We start from the raw sequence: 18,254 nt of genomic DNA, 5'->3' as shown, positions 1-18,254 counted from the left end.
TTGGAAGCCCTACACAGGGTTGCTGTGAGTTGGAAACAACTCGACAGCATACAGTAGCAATAGCAGCATCAGATAGCACAGTGGTTAAGTGTCCAGCTGCTAAACAAAAGGTCAGCATTTCAAATCCACCAGCCGCTCCTTGGAAGAAAGATGTGGAAGTCTACTTCTGTAGATTTGTTGTTAGGTGCCGTCTAATTGGTTCCAACTCACAATAACCCCATGTATAAAAGAATGAACCACTGCCCAGTTCTGCACTGACCACAGACTGCTTGTTGCTGCCACTATGTCATTCCATCTTATTGGGGGTCTTTCTTCTCCAGGGAGTGGCCCAAACTACATGAGATGAAGATTCATTTGTCTCATTGTCTCTTCTATGAAGCAATCTAGCCATATTTCTTCCAAGACAGATTTGTTTGTTCTTCTGGCAGTCCGTGGCATATTCAATATTCTCCACCAACACCATAAATCAAATGTGTTGATTCTTCTACTGTCCTCCTTAGTCATTGTCCAGCTTTCACATGCATATGAAGCGATTGAAAATACCACGGCTTGGGTCAGGTGTACCTTAGTCTTCAAAGTGACATCTTTGCTCTTCAACACTTTGAAGAGGTCTTTTGCCGCAGATTTGCCCAGTGTACTATGTTGTTTGATTTTGTGACTGCTGCTTCCATGAATGTTGATTGTGGATCCAAGTAAAATGAAATATTTGATCATTTCAATCTTTTCACAGTTTGTTGCTGTTGTTAGTACTAGTGAGTGGGTTCTGACTCATAGCAGCCTTGTGTAGGGTTTCTAAGCCTTGAAACTTCTGCAGGAGTAGAAAGCCTACTCGTTGTCCCATTTCTTAGTTTAACATGATGTTATTTATTGGACCCCTTGTGAAGATTTTTGTTTTCTTTCCATTGAGTAAGCAATGCATACTGAAGGCTGTAGTCTTTAATTTTCATCAGTAAGTGCTTCAAGTCCTCTTCACTTCCAGCAAGCAAGGTTGTATTATCTGCATAACCCAAGCTGTTAATGACTCTTCACTCAATCCTGATGACAAGTTTTTCTTCATATAGTTCTGCTTCTCAGATTATTTGTTCAGCCCAGAGATTGAATAAGTATGGTAAAAGGATCCAACCCTGGTACACACCTTCCTGATTTTAAAGATCAGTCTTGGAAATCCTATGGGGCAGTTCTACTCTATAAGAATCAACTCAATGGCACACAACAGCACCACTACCCTAAAGTTGGTGATTTTAACCCTAAGGTGCACATGACCCAAGCTATGGTACTTTCAGTAACCTTATATGCATGCAAAAGTTGGACCATGAATAAAGAAGACGGTAGAAGAATTGATGCTTTTGAGTTATGGTGTTGGAGGAGAATATTGAACGTGCCATGGGCTGCCAAAAGAAAGAACAGATCTGTGTTGGACGAAGTGCAGCCAGAGCACTCCTTAGAGGCCAGTATGGCCAGACTTCGTCTATCACACTTCAGACATATTGTCAGGAGGGACCAGTCACTGGAGAAGGATATCATGTTTGGTAAGGTGGAGGTCAGAGAAAAAGAGGAAGACTCCCAACGAGATGGATTGGCCAAGTGGCAATCCATTTTTTTAATAGAGAATAGGGTGAAGGAGCAGCCAGGGAAGTAGAGAGAAAGCTTGTGGAAAATGTGGAGTGCGGTAGATGTTGGTTCCTGCATGGCATAATTGGTGAAGCACTTGATTACACAGCTTAAAATTTTTACAGATTAGGTTCCAGACCACCACAATAAAGCCAGGCACAGAACTTACTTGGTTTCCAAGTGATGAGAACATTCTTGGTTTCTGAGTGAAGAGAAATTTCTTGGTTTCTGAGTGAAGAGAACTTTCTTGGTTTCCAGGTGTCTCTAACAGTGAGCAGACACTCGACTGTAGTCTATGAAGCATGCAATCGCATGAAGAAAAAGTTGGAAAGATTGTGGGAATGATCAAAATGGGACACAGAGACATGATGTGAGTACACGCTGTTGAAAATGGTGTTGATAGACTTACTTGATGCAGGGTTGCCATAAAACTTCCATTTGTTAAAAAAAACAAAAAAAAGGAAAGAAAGAAAGAACGCAGTATCTGCAGCACGCAATAAAACCAAGTCTGTTGGAGGCTCAGAGATATCCAGGTGCCTTGGAAAGCAGGCCTGGAGATCTGCTTCTAAAAGGTCATGTTCTACTCTGCACACGAGCTGCCATGAATCAACATGGACTTGACCCAACCTAGTCCACAAAGGTAATGTTCGACATCTGACTTAGGTGACTGGGATCTTAAAAGCTCTTAACAACAACATGACACAATTACCCAGATGGTGGTTGTTGTTAGGTGCCATCAAGTCGATTCCTACCCATAGTAACCCTGTATAGGGTTTCCAAGGAGCAGCTGGTGAGCTTGTACTGCCGATGTGACAGATACATCTATAACTCTTCATCTTCGATTATTTCCCAACCACCCCAAAAAAGACTTTAGGAAATTTTAATTAATCCCAGATATAATTGCTTTAATTCTTCATTTAGAACTTATGGAAACTATCTTTGAAAAATTAGTGCAAATGCTATAAAACCAGTGATCTTAAAACTTCTTACTCAAGAACCACCTTAGAGGATTTTGCAAAGCAAACTCCCATGTATATTTCACGTTGACACCTAAAACTTTCCATCTTATAAGTTTTGCTTTGTAGTGAAGTGCTATGGAGTCCGTTTCAACTCACAGCAACTTTGTTTAGGGTTTCCAAGGAGCAACTGGTAGATTTGAACCACCAACCTTGCAGTTAGCAGTCCAGTGCTTACACTACAGTGCCACACCGAGACTTCTTAAGTTTAAAGAGTGGCAGAAGGAGTCATTTCCAGTACATCACCAATATTGAACATTTTTGCCATCACATCATTTTTATTCCAAAATATCTAATGGAAGAGTGATTTTATACTCATCGTCATCAATTGTTTTAACAGATATGAACAAGCCCTTCTTTAGCAGTGGGAGCGTTTACATCATTTCTTCCATCCTTGGAATTGCAGTCTAGCACTGTATTTTATTTTCTGCTCCTGTGAAGATTTAAAGCCTCGGAAACCCTATAGAGAGTGGGTATGAGGCAGAACCGACTCCAGGACACTAACAACAACAACAATATGTTTTCATGGAGTCCTGGTGTGGCATTGTAGGATAAGCACTGAACCGTTAACCACAAAATCGGCAGTTTAAACCCACGAGCAGCTCCTGGTAAACCCTATGTAGGATCAATATGAGTGGGAAATGACTACACAGCACTTAAAAACATGTTTTTATACATAGAAGTCTTTTATGGCTTATTCATTCACTATATTACAATAAAATGTAAATTGAATTTTAATATTTTTTAAATTTCTCTGACTAAATGGCTCTATGCATTAAAAATGCTTTTCCCCTGAGTTGAATTTTCATTATAATTTTTTGTACACGAATGACCAAAACAACTTAAATATATCAAGCATTGTGATGAATACTTACAAATAAAAATGTTTCAACACTTGACAAACAGAGCTTCCTCCTCCCTCCATTTAGTTGATGTCTCCAGGATGACTATTTTTTATCATTGGAATGAGACATATCAAGTTTATGCCTGTTTTTATTTACATGGACTCCTGGTGTGGGGCTATAGGATCAGCATTGGACTGTAAACTACAAGGTCAACAGTTCAAACCCACCAGTTGCTCCTCGGAAACCCTACACTGGGTCGCTGTGAGTCGGAACCAACTCAATGGCACGAAAATAAGCACCAAGAAGCAGTTCACAGGAATAAGCACAAGGGAATGAAAAGAACTGTCATCGGACTCTTGTGAGACTGTAGGATAAGCACTGGAGTGCTAACCACAAGGCAGGCAGTTCAAATGCACCAGCCACTCCTCAGGGACCCTATACAGAATGTCTATGAGTTGGAACCAACTAGATGGCACTTAACAACAACAATAATGACACCATCCAATTATTTGAAGTCCTTCTGAGTCATGTTGTTGTTGTTGTTAAGTGCCGTCGAGTCGGTTCCAACCCATAGTGACCCATATGCACCCCAAATTACATAGAAATCTATCACAAAAAGATTACTTGCAATGCTCTATCAGCTGATAACTGTTGCTGTTATTAGGGGTCATCGAGTCAGTTCCAACGCATAGCAACCCTATGCACAACAGAACGAAACACTGCCCAGTTCTGTACCATCCTCACAATTGTTACACTTGAGCTCATTGCTCCTGCCACGGTATTAATCCATCTCATTGGGGGTCTTCCTCCTTTTTGTTGATCTGCCACTCTACCAAGCATGATGTTCTCCAGAGACAGTTGATGCATTAGACACTAATGACTGAAGACAAGAAGAGTTGTGGGGTAGCCTCAAGAACATCAATCATGAAGAAAGCAAAAGGTCATTTAAAAGACAGGGGAAAAAATACCATACCAAAGTGGATGTCAGAAGAGACTCTGAAATTTGCTCTTGAATGCAGAAAAGTTAAACTCACTGGAAGAAATGAGAGCTCAAAAGATCATTTCAAAGGGAAGCTTGAGCAGACAAAGTGAAATATTAGAATCAAATGTGTAAGGATCTGGAGTCAGAGAACCAAAAGGGAAAAAAAACCTCAGTTCAGCATGTCTGAAGAAGGAAAATGGACTAGCAATGTCAAGCCTCCATTTGCAATATTAAAGGATTCTATGGGCAAATATAGGTAGGGCTCTGGTAGCGTAGTGGTTACGAATCGGGCTGCGAACCTTAAGGTCAGCGGTTCGAAACTACCAGCCGCTCCGCGGGAGAAAGATGAGGCTTTCTACTCCCGTAAGGATTTACACCCTCGGAAACCCTGTACAGGGTCGCTATGGGTCGGAACCGACTCGACGGCACTTAACAACAACAACAACATGGGCAAATATGGGAGTCCTGGTGTGGCGCTGTGGGTTAATGCGCCAGACTGCAAAGCCATTTGAACTGCAAGGTCGGTGGTTCAAGCTCACCAGCTGTTCCTCAGAAACCTTATACAGGGTCGCTATGGGTTGAAATCGACTCAATGGCACTTAACAACAACAACCACAACAATGGGAAAATATTGAATGAAACAGGAAGCATCAAAAGAAGATGGAAGGAATCCACAGAGTCATTTACCTAAAAAGAATTATTCAACCCTTTCAAGAGTTACCATATGATCATAAACCAATGATATTAAGGGAAGGGCTCCAAGCTGCACTGAAGGCATTGGCAAAACAAACAATTAGCTCCAGGAATTGATAGAATACAGATTGAAATGTTTCAACAAACTGATGCAACACTGGAGATACTCACTCATCTATGTCAAGAAATTTTGAAGACAGTTACCTGGCCAACTGATTGGAAGAGACTCATATTTGTGTTCATTCCAAAGAGAGGTGACCCCACAGAATGCAGAGATCATCGAACAATATAATTAATATTACATGCAAGTAAAATTTTGCTGAAGATCATTTGTAAATGATTATAGCAGTACATTGCCTGGGGGCTGTCAGAAATTCAAGCAGAGAACATGGAATAGGGATAACATTGCTAACATCAGATGGATCTTGGATGAACGCAGAGAATTCCAGAAAGATGTTTACTTGTGCTTTATTGACTATACGAGGGCATCCCACTACATGGACCATAACAAACTATGCATAACATTACAGAGAATGGGCTAGGAACCTGCACATAGACCAAGAGGCAGTCGTTTTAACAGAACAAGGGGATACTGAATGGTTTAAAATAAGTAAAAGTGTGTGTTGGGGTTCCTTTCATCATACTTATTCAATCTGTATGCTGAGTGAATAATCCAAGAAGCTGAGTTATATGAGAAGAACATGGCATCAGGATTGGAGGAAGACTCATTAATAACTTGTGATATTCAGATGACACAATCTTGCTTGTTGGAAGGGAAGAGGACTTGAAGTATTTACTGATGAAGATCAAAGACGACAGCCTTCTGTACAGACTATTCCTCAATGTAAAGAAAATGAAAATCCTCATAACTAGACCAATAAATAACTTCATGATAAATGAAGAGAAGATTGAAGTTATCCAAGACTTCATTTTGCCTGTATCCACTATCAATACTCATGGAAGCAGTAGTCAAAAAATTAAATGACATATTGTATTAGGCAAAACTGCTGCAAAAATTCCCTTTAAAGTGTTCAAGAGGAAAGCTATCAGTTTGAGAACTATGGTGCACCTAATCAAGTCATGGTATTTTCAATAGCCTCATACATATGTGAAAGTGGGACAATGAATGAAGATGACTATAGAAGAATTGATGCTTTTAAGTGAAGATGTTGGTGAAGAACAATGACAGCACCAATGGAGAGCCAGAAGAACAAAAAAATCTGTCTTGGGAGAAGTACAAAAAGATCCTTCGAAGCCAGGATGGCAAGACTTCATCTCTCATACTTTGAACACGTTGTCAGGAGGAAACAGTTGCTGGAGAAGGACATCATGCTTTACAAAAAGGAGGGTCTATGGAAATGAGGAAGACCCCCAATGAGATGGGTTGACAAAGTAGAGACAACAATGAGCCGAAACATAACAATTGTGAGGATGGCATAAAACCAGGCAGTGTTTCATTCTATTGAGTCAGAACCAACGCCATTGCACCTAATAACAACAACAGATAATATGACAGAATTTGTTATTGAACGAATGAGGTGGTGCTCTAACAGATGCCTAAAATGTGGAAACAGTTTTGGCATTGGATAATGGGTGGATGCTGGAAGAGCTTTACGGTGTCTAATAGTAAAAGTCTAGATTGTCTTTGAGAGACTGTTGGTGGAATTATGGACACCACAGGCAATTCTAGTGAGGGCTCTGAAAGAAGTAAGGAAAGCTGTAAGAGCAGAGATGGCACGGGCAGCAAGAAGCATTGGCAGAGAAATGGTGGCAGAGCCATGAAACCAGCTCGAGATGGTGCAAGAATTGACCCATTGAATAAGAGTTGAGTGCCTTTAGGCAGGAGCTTGATGGTGGAACACAGTGCCTCTGTGCATGTGTCAGTGGAGCTAGGCTTGCTGACCCACAAGCAAGAGAGCTGAGTACCTTTGGGTCAAAGATTACTGGTAGAGTAGGGTGCCTTTGGATACCTACTGGTAGAACTAAAGAATTTTGTAACATTTACCTAGGCAGGGCAGACGTGGACCTTCACAAGAGGACCAAGGGACCAAGGATCCAAGAGGTTAAGGAAGGAGGAAACTGAAGCTGAAGAGACAAGGAGCATGGGAAGCAGAGCTGTCTCCGTCTCATGTGGTAGGGCCAGGAACTCTGGATTTCAAAGGGTGGAGCTACAGCCTCCTAGGTTTCGAAGACTTAGATCTTCACCAGCTTGGTGCTGAAGTATAGGGCTGCTGTTCACAAGTGCCAGAGGGATAGAGCCAGAGCCACTGCCCAAATCTGAGGGAGTGAGACTGCCATGCCCAAGCAGAAGTGGGTGTTCCACTTAGTTGGACCAAGAGAATGGGGCTGCCCACCCCAAAGGAGCATTGGGCCTGGAAGGCAGAACTGATGCCTAGGAATGAGGGGCCTCCACCCAGAGTCCGGAGAGAATGGCCAACACTCAGAGTCTGGATGGTAAGGCCATGGCCTAGGTGACCTCAGAGAACAGAAAATTACTTACAAGCCTTGGACGCTAATGTCAATTATTCTACTGGGTTTTGGACTTTTTTGGTACGTGTTATTCCTTCTTTTCTTCCAATCTCTCCTTTTTGTAATAGAAATGTCTACCCTGTGTCTATGTGGCCATCCTACCTTGAAAGCAGATAACTTGTGTTCTAGATTCACAGATGAAGAGGAATTTTGCCCAGGACAGGATTTGGACTTGGAGTTGATATAAGACTTTCCAAAAAAAAAAAACTTTTTGTTGTGAATTGAGTGAAGGTTTACAGAAATCATCAGTTTTACGCTCAACAAATAATACACTTTGTTTCATCTCAATGATTGCAATCCCCTCCATGGAACATCAGTTATCCCACTTGCTCCCTGCGGTTCCTATTTCCATTCCACCCTGCCCCCATCCCTTCTCAACTTTGTCCTTAGGTAATTGCTGTCCTTTTGACCTTGAACGACTGACCTTTCCGTGGTGAGCAGACCTCACTAGTGTTGTTGTCCCTCTATAGACCTACTTACTGTTTGACTGAAAATTGTCCCAAAGGTTAGGTTCTGTTTCAGATCCGAAGGGTAGTCAAGGGCCATAGTATTGGGTTCCCCTAGTCTCCTTCTGACCAGTAAGCCTGTTCTTTTTTTTCATAATTTTGAGTTTTGTTCCATGTTTTCTTTCACTCCATCCAGAACCTTCTAATGTGATCCCTTTCAAAGCAGTGGGCAGTGAGTGGTCGGTGGGCACCATGTAGTTCTTCTGGTCTCAGAGTCATGATGACCAATGTCCACCTGCTCCATTGGTCCATTAGGATAGTTGATTCCATCCAAACATCTTCATTTTCTTCACTCTTCTTTCTTCTGTATGTGAAGAGACCAGTAGTTGTATTGTAGATGGCTGCTCGTGGGATTTTAAGATCCCAAACACGACTCACTACAGTAGGATATAGAACACTGTCTTTGTGGGCTATGCTGTACCAATTGATCGTGGTGTCCCCTGAGACTATGGTCCTCTGTCCCCAGGCCCAAGAGCTCATAACCTTATGATGTTTGATAATATCTAAGAAGTTTTCATCATTCTGCCACCTGTATGCACCACCACATTCATAGATGTGGGTATAAAACTTTGGAAATGAAATGATGAGGATGGTGGGTTTGAACTACTGACCTTGCAGTTAGCAGGCCTACGTGCCACCCCATGACTCTAAATAAACTTAGGTACAATGTTTTGCAGGTTATTTCAGTGAAATATGAAAAATGTGAAGGTATCTGAAGATCATCCATGTTTATGTCATCGGCCCAAATCACTAACCTCTTGTTTATGTTTGTGTGTCATAGTTGATCTGACCTGGACTGACCCCATGCGACAGTAGAACTGTCTCAGGATTTCCAAGGTTGAAATCTTTGCAGAAGAGGATCCCTGGTAGCACAGTGGTTGAGCACTCGACTGCCAACTGAAAGGTCAACTGGTTCAAACCCACCAGTTTCTCCCCCAGAGGAAGACATGGCAATCTGCTTTCGTAAACATTTTCAGCCTTGGAAACCCTATGGGGCGGTGTTACTCTGTCCTAAAGGGTCATTAGGTGTCAGAATTGATTTGATGGCAATAAGTTTCAGGGTTTTGTTGTTGTTCATCTTTTTGGAGCACATCACCAGGTCTTTCCCGTCCTAGGTGGGTTCAAACTAACAACCTTTCAGTTAGCATCCAAGGGTTAATCATTTGTGCTACCAGAGCTCCTCACTGACCTCTGCTACTCTGTGGTTTAAAAACGCGTTTCTTTCCAACTGAAGACAGCAAATCCAAAGAAGTATTGAGAAAAACAGAAAAGAATTTCTTACATTTAAATCTGTGAGAAAGAAACGTTCTGAGGTCCAATAGTTTCTTCAATAATTCTGACATCGCTCTCAGCAAAACTTAATTTCTTAGCAGAAATGCACCTTTGAACACCAGAGGGTGGAAGAGAGGTGATCTTTAAGGAAAAATTACTATCACTTCCACCATTCACTATAGTACATCTGGTTTCAGAAAATTCCAAAAATGATCTAATTGCTATATTTCCAGCAGCCAGACTCTTACTTGGGATATAGCTAAGGCAGGAAAAGTCAAGAAGCTTAAGAAGAGTTTATGGTGACTTACTGATCCCTAGAGGAAATGTTTTTAACTCATTGCCTCTGAGTGAATTCTAATTCATGGTGACTGCATGTATTGCAGAGCAGAACTGAGCTCCATAGAGTTTTCTTGGCTGTAGAGTTAATGAACGCAGATCACCAGACCTCCATCATCATGGAGGATACTCCATGGCACAGCAGGTTGGGTTCGAACCATGAATCTTCTGGTTAGTGATGGAGCAAAAAATGCTTACAGTAATGAAAGGAAGCTCCCACCAAACCCATAGATAAATACCTTTCTCTCTCTCTCTCTCTCTTTTTTTTTTTTTAGTTTTTTATTGTGAACTGAATGAAGGGTTACAGAACAGCTCATCAGCCCTGCATTCAATAAACCTTGCACTTTGTGTCATGACAATGATTGCAATCCCTTCCATGCACCATCAGATATACCTTTCTTTTGTGGATGCAGGAAAGAGTGTATTTTCAATCACCTCATATGCATGTGAAAGTAGACCTGGAGAAGAGTAACATGTTTGGTAAGGTGGAGGGTCAGTGAAAAAGAGGAAGACCCCCAACGAGATGGATTGCCCAAGTGGCAGCAGCAATGGGCTCAAGTTTAACAATCGTAAGGATGGCACAGGACCGGCTAGGGTTTGGTTCTGTTGCACACAGGGTCGCTATGAGTTGAAACCAACTCAACAGTACCTAACACCACCAGCAAAGAAGCATTGGCTTGAATGTACAAGAGAGTGTGCCAAGTTCTGGGGAAGTCTATTTTTTTCTATTAGTTTGTTCACCTCTAATATTCCAACAGAGTCCTGGTGTGGTGCTGTAGGATAAGCCCTGGACTACTACTGAAAGGTCAAACTTACCAGCTACTCCTTGGAAACCCTTTACAAGGTCACTATGGGTCAGAACCCACTCAATGGCACTTAACACCAACAAAAATTCCAACATCCCATTGGTCAATATGAGTCTTTGATCAGCTTGCTGCTTCTAACCATGTTTTATTATTTTTTTCCCCAGTTATGGTCGACTCAGTTCTGACTCATGGTGATTCCATAGGTGTCAGGATAGAACCGTGCTCCACAGAGTTCTCAGTGGCTGATTTTTGGGAAGTGAATCTACAGGTCTTTCTTCAGAGGCACCTCTGAATGAACTTGAACTCACAACCTTTGCACATATGGTTAAATCCAGGCTCCTGGTCTGGGGAGATTATCCTGGAGGGTCCAATGTCATGGCAAGTGTCCTCACAGGAGGGAGGCAGCAGGAAATTTTACACACACCTAGAGGAGAAGGCAATGGGATGATTGACAAGAGAGAGAGTTCAAGATGCTGACCTTGAAGACCAGCTTCCAGAAGCTGCAAGAGACCAAGAACAAATTCTCTGCTCGAGTCTTTTGAGGGAGTACAGCCCTGCTGACACCGTGGCTTCTACTCAGTGATGCTAGTTTTGGACATCTGGTCTCCAGATCATGAGAGAGTACATTTCTGTCATTCCACACCAAAAACCAAGTGCACAGTCATCAGGACGATTCTGACTCATCGTGACCCTAAAGATCAGTGTAGAACTGCCCAATGATGGTCCTGAGGTTGTAAATCTTTAGGGACGCAGACCACCTTTCTTCCACACATACACCCGTGAGTTCAAACATCAACCATTCGGTGCACAATGTTACAAAAGCAAATTCTATAATAAGAAACAGCCTACCACTAGACTAGTACCTAAACATCCAGTTCAGAGCACATTTCGGAGTATTTATGAAAGGTCTTAATAAAACTCAAAAACTAAGCTGACCTCTTATGCACTCAGTAACTACTTCACACCATACCTATGGAAGCATATTTAGTATGGAGTGAAACCACTCATTAATTCAGTCAGGAAATACATCTAGCACTTCTGCTAACCTGCCAAGTGAGGTCGAAACATCTGTGAAAAGACCAATGACTGCTATACCCCTACTCCCTCTCCAGAATCATATGCTCAGGTGTGATACTTAAGGTTGTGTGTCAACTTGGCTGGGTCTGGATTCTCAGTGGTTTGGCAGTTACAGTGTAGTAATCCCCATGATGTGATCTGATGTGGTCAGCCTTGATCTCATGCGATTATCACTATGTGTTATAAGTCCTCACTTCTATAATGTTAAGAAGACAAGAAAAAAAGAGAAAAGACCAAAATGAATGTCAAAAGAGACTCTGAAACTTGCTCTCCAGCATAGAGATGCTAAAGCAAATGGAAGAAATGAGGTGGTACAAGAGCTCAACAGAAAATTTCAAAGGTCAGCTCAAAAAGACAGAGTCAAATATTACAACGAAATGTGCAAAGACCTGGAGTTAGAAAACCAAAATGGAAGAACATGCTCAGCATTTCTCAAGCTGAGGGAACTGAAGAAAAAAATTCAAGACTCGATTTCCATTATTGAAGGATTCTCTGGGCAAATTATTGAATGATGCAGAAAGTATCAAAAGAAGATGGAAGGAATACACAGAGTCAATGTATCAAAAGAAAATGGTTGATGTTCAACCTTTTCAAGAGGTAGCATATGATCAAGAGCCAATGATACTGAAGGAGGAAGTCCAAGGTGCATTGAAGGAATCGGCAAAGAACAAGGCATCAGGAATTGATGGAATAAAAATTGAAACCTTTCAACAAAGTAAGATGGCACTGGAGACACTCACTCATCTATGCCAAGAATTTTTCAAGACAACTACCTGGCCAACTGATTGGAAGAGATCTGTATTTGTGCCCATCCCAAAGAGAGGTGGCCCAGTAGAATACAGAAATCATCAGACAATATCATTGATATCCCATGCAAGTTAAGTTTTACACTAAAGGTAATATAGAAATGGCTACAACCACACATTGACGGAGAACTTTCAGAGATTCAAGCCGGATTCAGAAGAGGACGTGGAACAAGGGATATCATTGCTGACGTCAGATGGATCTTGGCTGAAAGTAAAGAATATCAGAAAGATGTTTATCTATGCTTTATTGACTGTGCAAAGGTTTTTAATTGCATGGATCATGACAAGCTATACAACATTGCAAAGTATGAGTATTCCGGAACACATAATTGTGCTCATGAGAAACCTGTACCTAGACCAAAAGGCAGTTATTCTAACAGAACATGGGAACACCAAATAGTTTTAAATTACGAAAGGTGTGCAACAGGGTTGTATTCTTTCACCATACTTATTCAACCTGTATGCTGAGCAAATTAATCCAAGAAGCTAGATTATATGAAGGAGAACGTAGCATCAGGATTGGAGGAAGACTCAATAACAACCTGTGATATGCAGATGATACAACCTTGCTTGCTGAAAGTGAAGAGGACTTAAAATACCACAGCCTTCGGTATGGATTGCATCTCAATGTAAAGAAAACAACAATCCTTACCACTGGACTAATAAACAGCATTCTTATTAATGGAGAAAAGATTGAAGTTGTCAAAGACTTCATTTTTCTCAGATCAACCATCAACACTCATGGAAGCAGCAGTCAAGAAATCAAACAACGTATTGCATTAGGCAAATCTGCTGCACTAGACCTTTAAAAAGTGTTGAAGAGCAAAGATGTCAGCTTGAGAACTAAGGTGCGCCTGACTCAAGCCATGGTATTTTCAATAACCTCATATGCACGTGAAAGCTGGACAGTGAATAAGGAAGATAGTAGAAGAAATGATGCTTTTGAGTTCTGGTGTTGGAGGAGAATATTGAAAGTGCCATGGGCTGCCATAAGAACAAACAGATCTGTGTTGTAAGAAGTGCAGCCAGAGTGCTTCTTGGAGGCCAGGATGGCCAAACATCATCTGTCACACTTCAGATATATTGTCAGAAGGGACCAGCTGCTGGAGAACGATACCATGTTTGGTAAGGTGGAGGGTCAGAGAAAAAGAGGAAGACCCCCTGTGAGACGGAATGACAAAGTGGCAGCATCAATGGGCTCAAGCATGGCAACGATTGTGAGGTTGGCCCAGGACCGGGCAGTTTTCGTTCTGTTGTGCACAGAGTTGCTAAGAGCCGGTACTGATTCAATGGTACCTAACCACAACAACAACATCCAGACGTTATTCATTGGTCCCATCATGAAGATTTTTATTTTCTTTACACTGAGGTTCAATCCATACTGAAGGCTTTGATTTTTGTCAGTAAATATTTTAAGTCCTCTTCACTGCCAGCAAGCAAGGTTGTATCATCTGTAAATCTCAGGTTGTTAAAGAGCATTCCTCCAATCCTGATGCCACATTCTTCTTCATATAATCCAGTTTCTTAGATTATTTTCTCAGCACTTATTGTTCGGTGCTATCGAGTCGATTCCAACTCATAGCAACCCTATGCACAACAGAATGAGACACTGCACCACTCTCACAATTGTTGTTACACTTGAGCCCATTGCGGCCGCCACTGTGCCAATCCATCTCATTGGGGGTCTTCCTGTTTTTCCACTGAACCTCCACTTTCCTAAGCATGATGTCCTTCTCCAGGAACGGGTCCCTCCCATAATATGTCTGAAGTATGAGAGACAAAGTCGCTCCATCCTGGCTCCAAAAGAACATTCTGACTATACTTGTACCAACACAGCTTTGTTTGTACTTCCGGCAGTTCCTGCTACTGTCAATATTCCTAACACCATAATTCAAATGCATCATTTCTTCTATGGTCTTCCTTACTCATTGTCTAACTTTCAAATGCATCTGAGGCTACGGAAAATACCATGACTTGGGTCAAATGCACCTTAGTCCTCAAACTGACATCTTTATTCTTGAATACTTTAAAGAGGTCTTGTGCAGCGGATAAACCATTCAGTATTCCCTAGTTCTTTGAACCACTGACTCTTGGTCTATGTACAGATTCCTCATGAGCACAATTAAGCATTTCAGAATACTCATTCTCTGCAATGTTGTCCATAGCTTGTCATGATCCACACAGTAGAAAGCTTTTGCATCGTCAACAAAGCACAAATAACCATCTTCCTGGTATTCACTACTTTCAGATAAAATCCATCAGACATCAGCAATGATATCCCTCATTCTATGTCCTCTTCTGAATCTGGCTTGAATTTCTGGCAGTTCCCTGTCGATTTACTGCTACCACAAATTTTTAATTATCTTTAGAAAGGTTGTACTTACAGGTGATATTGATACTGTTTGATTTCTGCATTCCGTTGGGTCATCTCTCTGGAATGGATGCAATAAGGCCAGGTAACTCTCTCCCAAATTTCCTGGCACAGATGAGTGAGCACTTCAGTTTGTTAAAATATTTCCACTTGTCTACGGTCAATACCTGGAGCCTTGTTTCTGGCCTTCAGTACAATTTGGACTTTCTCCTTTGGTGCAATCTGTTCTTGATCATATAGTACTTCTTGAAATGGTTGGTCACACACCAGTTCTCCTTGATACAGTGTATTTCTTCCATCTCCTTTCAATGCTTCCTGTATTATGCAATATTTTGCCCAGAGAATCCTTCAGTATTACATGTCAAGGCTCAGTTCTTTCAGCTCGAGAAATGCTGAGCGTGTTCTTCTTCCCTTTTGGTTTTCTGACTCCATGTGTTTGCGTATTTCATTATAATACTTGACTTTGTCTTTTCAAGCTTCCCTTTGAAATTTTTCTGTCCAGTTCTTCATCATTTCTTCCAGACACTTTAGCGTCTCTATATTCAACTGCAAGTTTCAGAGTTTCTTCTAACATCCACATTGGTCTTTCCTGACTTTTTCATGACCTTTTGCTTTTTTTTCCTGTATGATGTTCTTATCATCTCACCACCCCTCTGGTCTTCAGTCATATAAGTGTTTGATGCATCAAATTTGTTCTTGAGATTGTCTCTAAATTGAGATGGAATATACATAAGGTTATACTGTTGTTGTTGTTAAGTGCCGTCGAGTCAATTCCATCCCATAGTGACCCTGTATAGGGTTTCTAAGGCGCAGCTGGTGCACTTGAACCGCTGACCTAGCAGTTCAAACAACTTTGCAGTCTGACACATTAGCCCATAGCGCCACACCAGGACTCCATAAGACTATATATACATATTCCTGGTGTGGCGCTGTGGATTAATGAGCTGGACTGCAAAGTCAGTTTGAACCGCAAGGTCAGCAGTTCAAGGTCACCAGACGCTCCTTGGAAACCCTATACAAGGTCATTATGGGTTGGAACCAACCCTATGGTACTTAAACAACAACAACATACATAAGGTTGGAGTCTTGGTGTTGCACTGTAGGATAAGCGCTCTATTACAAGGTCAGTTTGAATGACAAGGTTGGCGGTTCAAGCTCACCAATCATTCCTTGGCACCTTATAAAGGGTCACTATGAGTCAGAAACAACTTGACGGTACTTAACAACAACATACGTAAGGTCATATTTTGGCTCTCACGGACTTGTTTTAACTTTTTCCAGCTTCAACATGAACTTGCATATGAGCAGTTGATGATCTGTCTCCCGGTTGACTCCAGCCTTTGTTTAGGGTGGTGAGATTGAGCTTCTTCATTGTCTCTTTCCACAGATGCAGTTGATTTTGTTGTTGAAAAAAGGTATTTGCAATAAATAAGTCATTGCTCATGAGAAGTTCTATCCTGCAATCTCCAGCATGATTTCTATCACCAAGGCTGTATTTACTAACTATTGATCCTTCGTCTTTGTTTCCAACTTTGGCATTCCAATCACCAGTCCTGATCAATGCATTTTGGTTGCATGTTTAGTCCATTTCAGATTGAAGATGTTGGTAGACAAATCCCCCAACTAAGAGCCTGGAAGCACCCCTACTCTGCAAGCAAGGCTCTTGCCCAAAGTCACTCAGGTTTACTTGTTCTGTGGGATGAGAAGTCCATCCCGTCTCCTGCTCTGGATCTTGGCTCTACTGCTGCTACTGATGATGATGATGATGATGATGACAATGATGCCCTCCTCTGGGGTCACAGCTTTAGCTCCTGGACCAAAGAGTTTCAACGAGCAGGGATGGTAGGGTTGGAAGGATGCACTCCACTCCTGAATCTTCTTCCTTGATGGTAGTGAATTGACAGCCCGATTCATAACCACTGCCAGAGCTCCTTAAGACCTGTGGTAGAGAAAGAAAACAAAGAAGTGGACAGGCAGCTCCAAAGCTCATAGGATATAATATCTATATGACTAAAGAGACGATCAGTTAATACAATGATTATGGTGCTGGACTGCAAACCACAAGTTTGGCAGTTCAAACTTGTACTGCCCCTCGGAAGGCCTATACAGGGTCTCTATGAGTGAGAATCAACTCAAAGACACTTAACAACAATTCATATTAATGCACCAATCAGCAAAGCCAGTGATGAAGAAATCAAAGAATCTATGAACTTCTTCAGTCTGAAATTGATTAAACATGCAATCAAACTACTGATAATTACTGGATCAGAATGCAAAAGTAGGAAGCAAAGAGGAGGGGTTGATATTTGGAAAATATGACCTTGGGAATAGAAATGATTCTGTAAGATTGAATGATAGAACTCTGCAAGACCAACAACTTACTCACTGCAAATACCTTTTTCAACAACATAAATGTTGACTATACATAGGCTCTGGTAGCGTAGTGGTTACAAATCGGGCTGCGAGCTGCAAGGTCAGCAGTTTGAAACTACCAGCCACTCCGCGGGAGAAAGATGAGGCGGTCTGCTCCTGTAAAGATTTACAGCCTCGGAAACCCTGTGTAGGGTCGCTATGAGTCGGAACCGACTCCACAGTACACAACAACAACAACAATACATAGGCTATCGATTAGAAGAAATTCATATTTGTGCCCATTCCAAAGAGAGGTGACTCAATAGAATGTGTAAATCATGAAACAGTATCACTAATATCACATACAAGTAGAACTTTGCTGGAGATAATTCAAAAACGGTTGCAACAATACATCAACAGAGAACTGCCAGAAATTGAAGTCAGGGTCAGAAAAGAACATTGAACTCAGGATATCATTACCGACATCAGAAGAATTTTAGGTAAAAGCAGAGAATAACTGAAAGGTATTTGTTGTTGTTGTTGTTAAGTGCAATCAATTCTTGTGTTTTATTGACTATGCAAAGGTTTTTGGCTGTGTAAATCATGATTGTGGGAAGCATGGTAGAGAATGAGTACTCTACAGTATCTGACAATGTTCTACGAATTGTAATGTTTTCATCCACTGCTATTTATTCAGTGGCTAAACACTCAGACCTTAAGGTCAGTGGTTTGAAACTACCAGCCGCTCCGCGGGAGAAAGATGAGGCTTTCTACTCCCGTAAAGATTTACACCTTCGGAAACCCTGTACAGGGTCGCTATGGGTCGGACCCGACTCGATGGCACTTAACAACAACAACAACAACAAACTCAGAGGTAGTGTGGAAGCTCTGATGAGACCTGTCCACTATGGGTGACCCTGCTGGTATTTAAAGAACCTTTGGCGTACCTTTCATAATCACAGCAACAAGCAAGTCACCACAGTTCAACAAACTAGTGGTGGGACCCAAGGCATTGTATTTTCAAGTATCTCATATGCACATGAAAACTGGAC

This window comes from Chrysochloris asiatica, unplaced genomic scaffold (assembly GCF_000296735.1).
Source record: "Chrysochloris asiatica unplaced genomic scaffold, ChrAsi1.0 scaffold00041, whole genome shotgun sequence".
NCBI classification, from domain to species: domain Eukaryota; kingdom Metazoa; phylum Chordata; class Mammalia; order Afrosoricida; family Chrysochloridae; genus Chrysochloris; species Chrysochloris asiatica.
The sequence above is the reverse complement of the archived record's forward strand: the minus strand, read 5'-3'. Positions refer to the sequence as shown.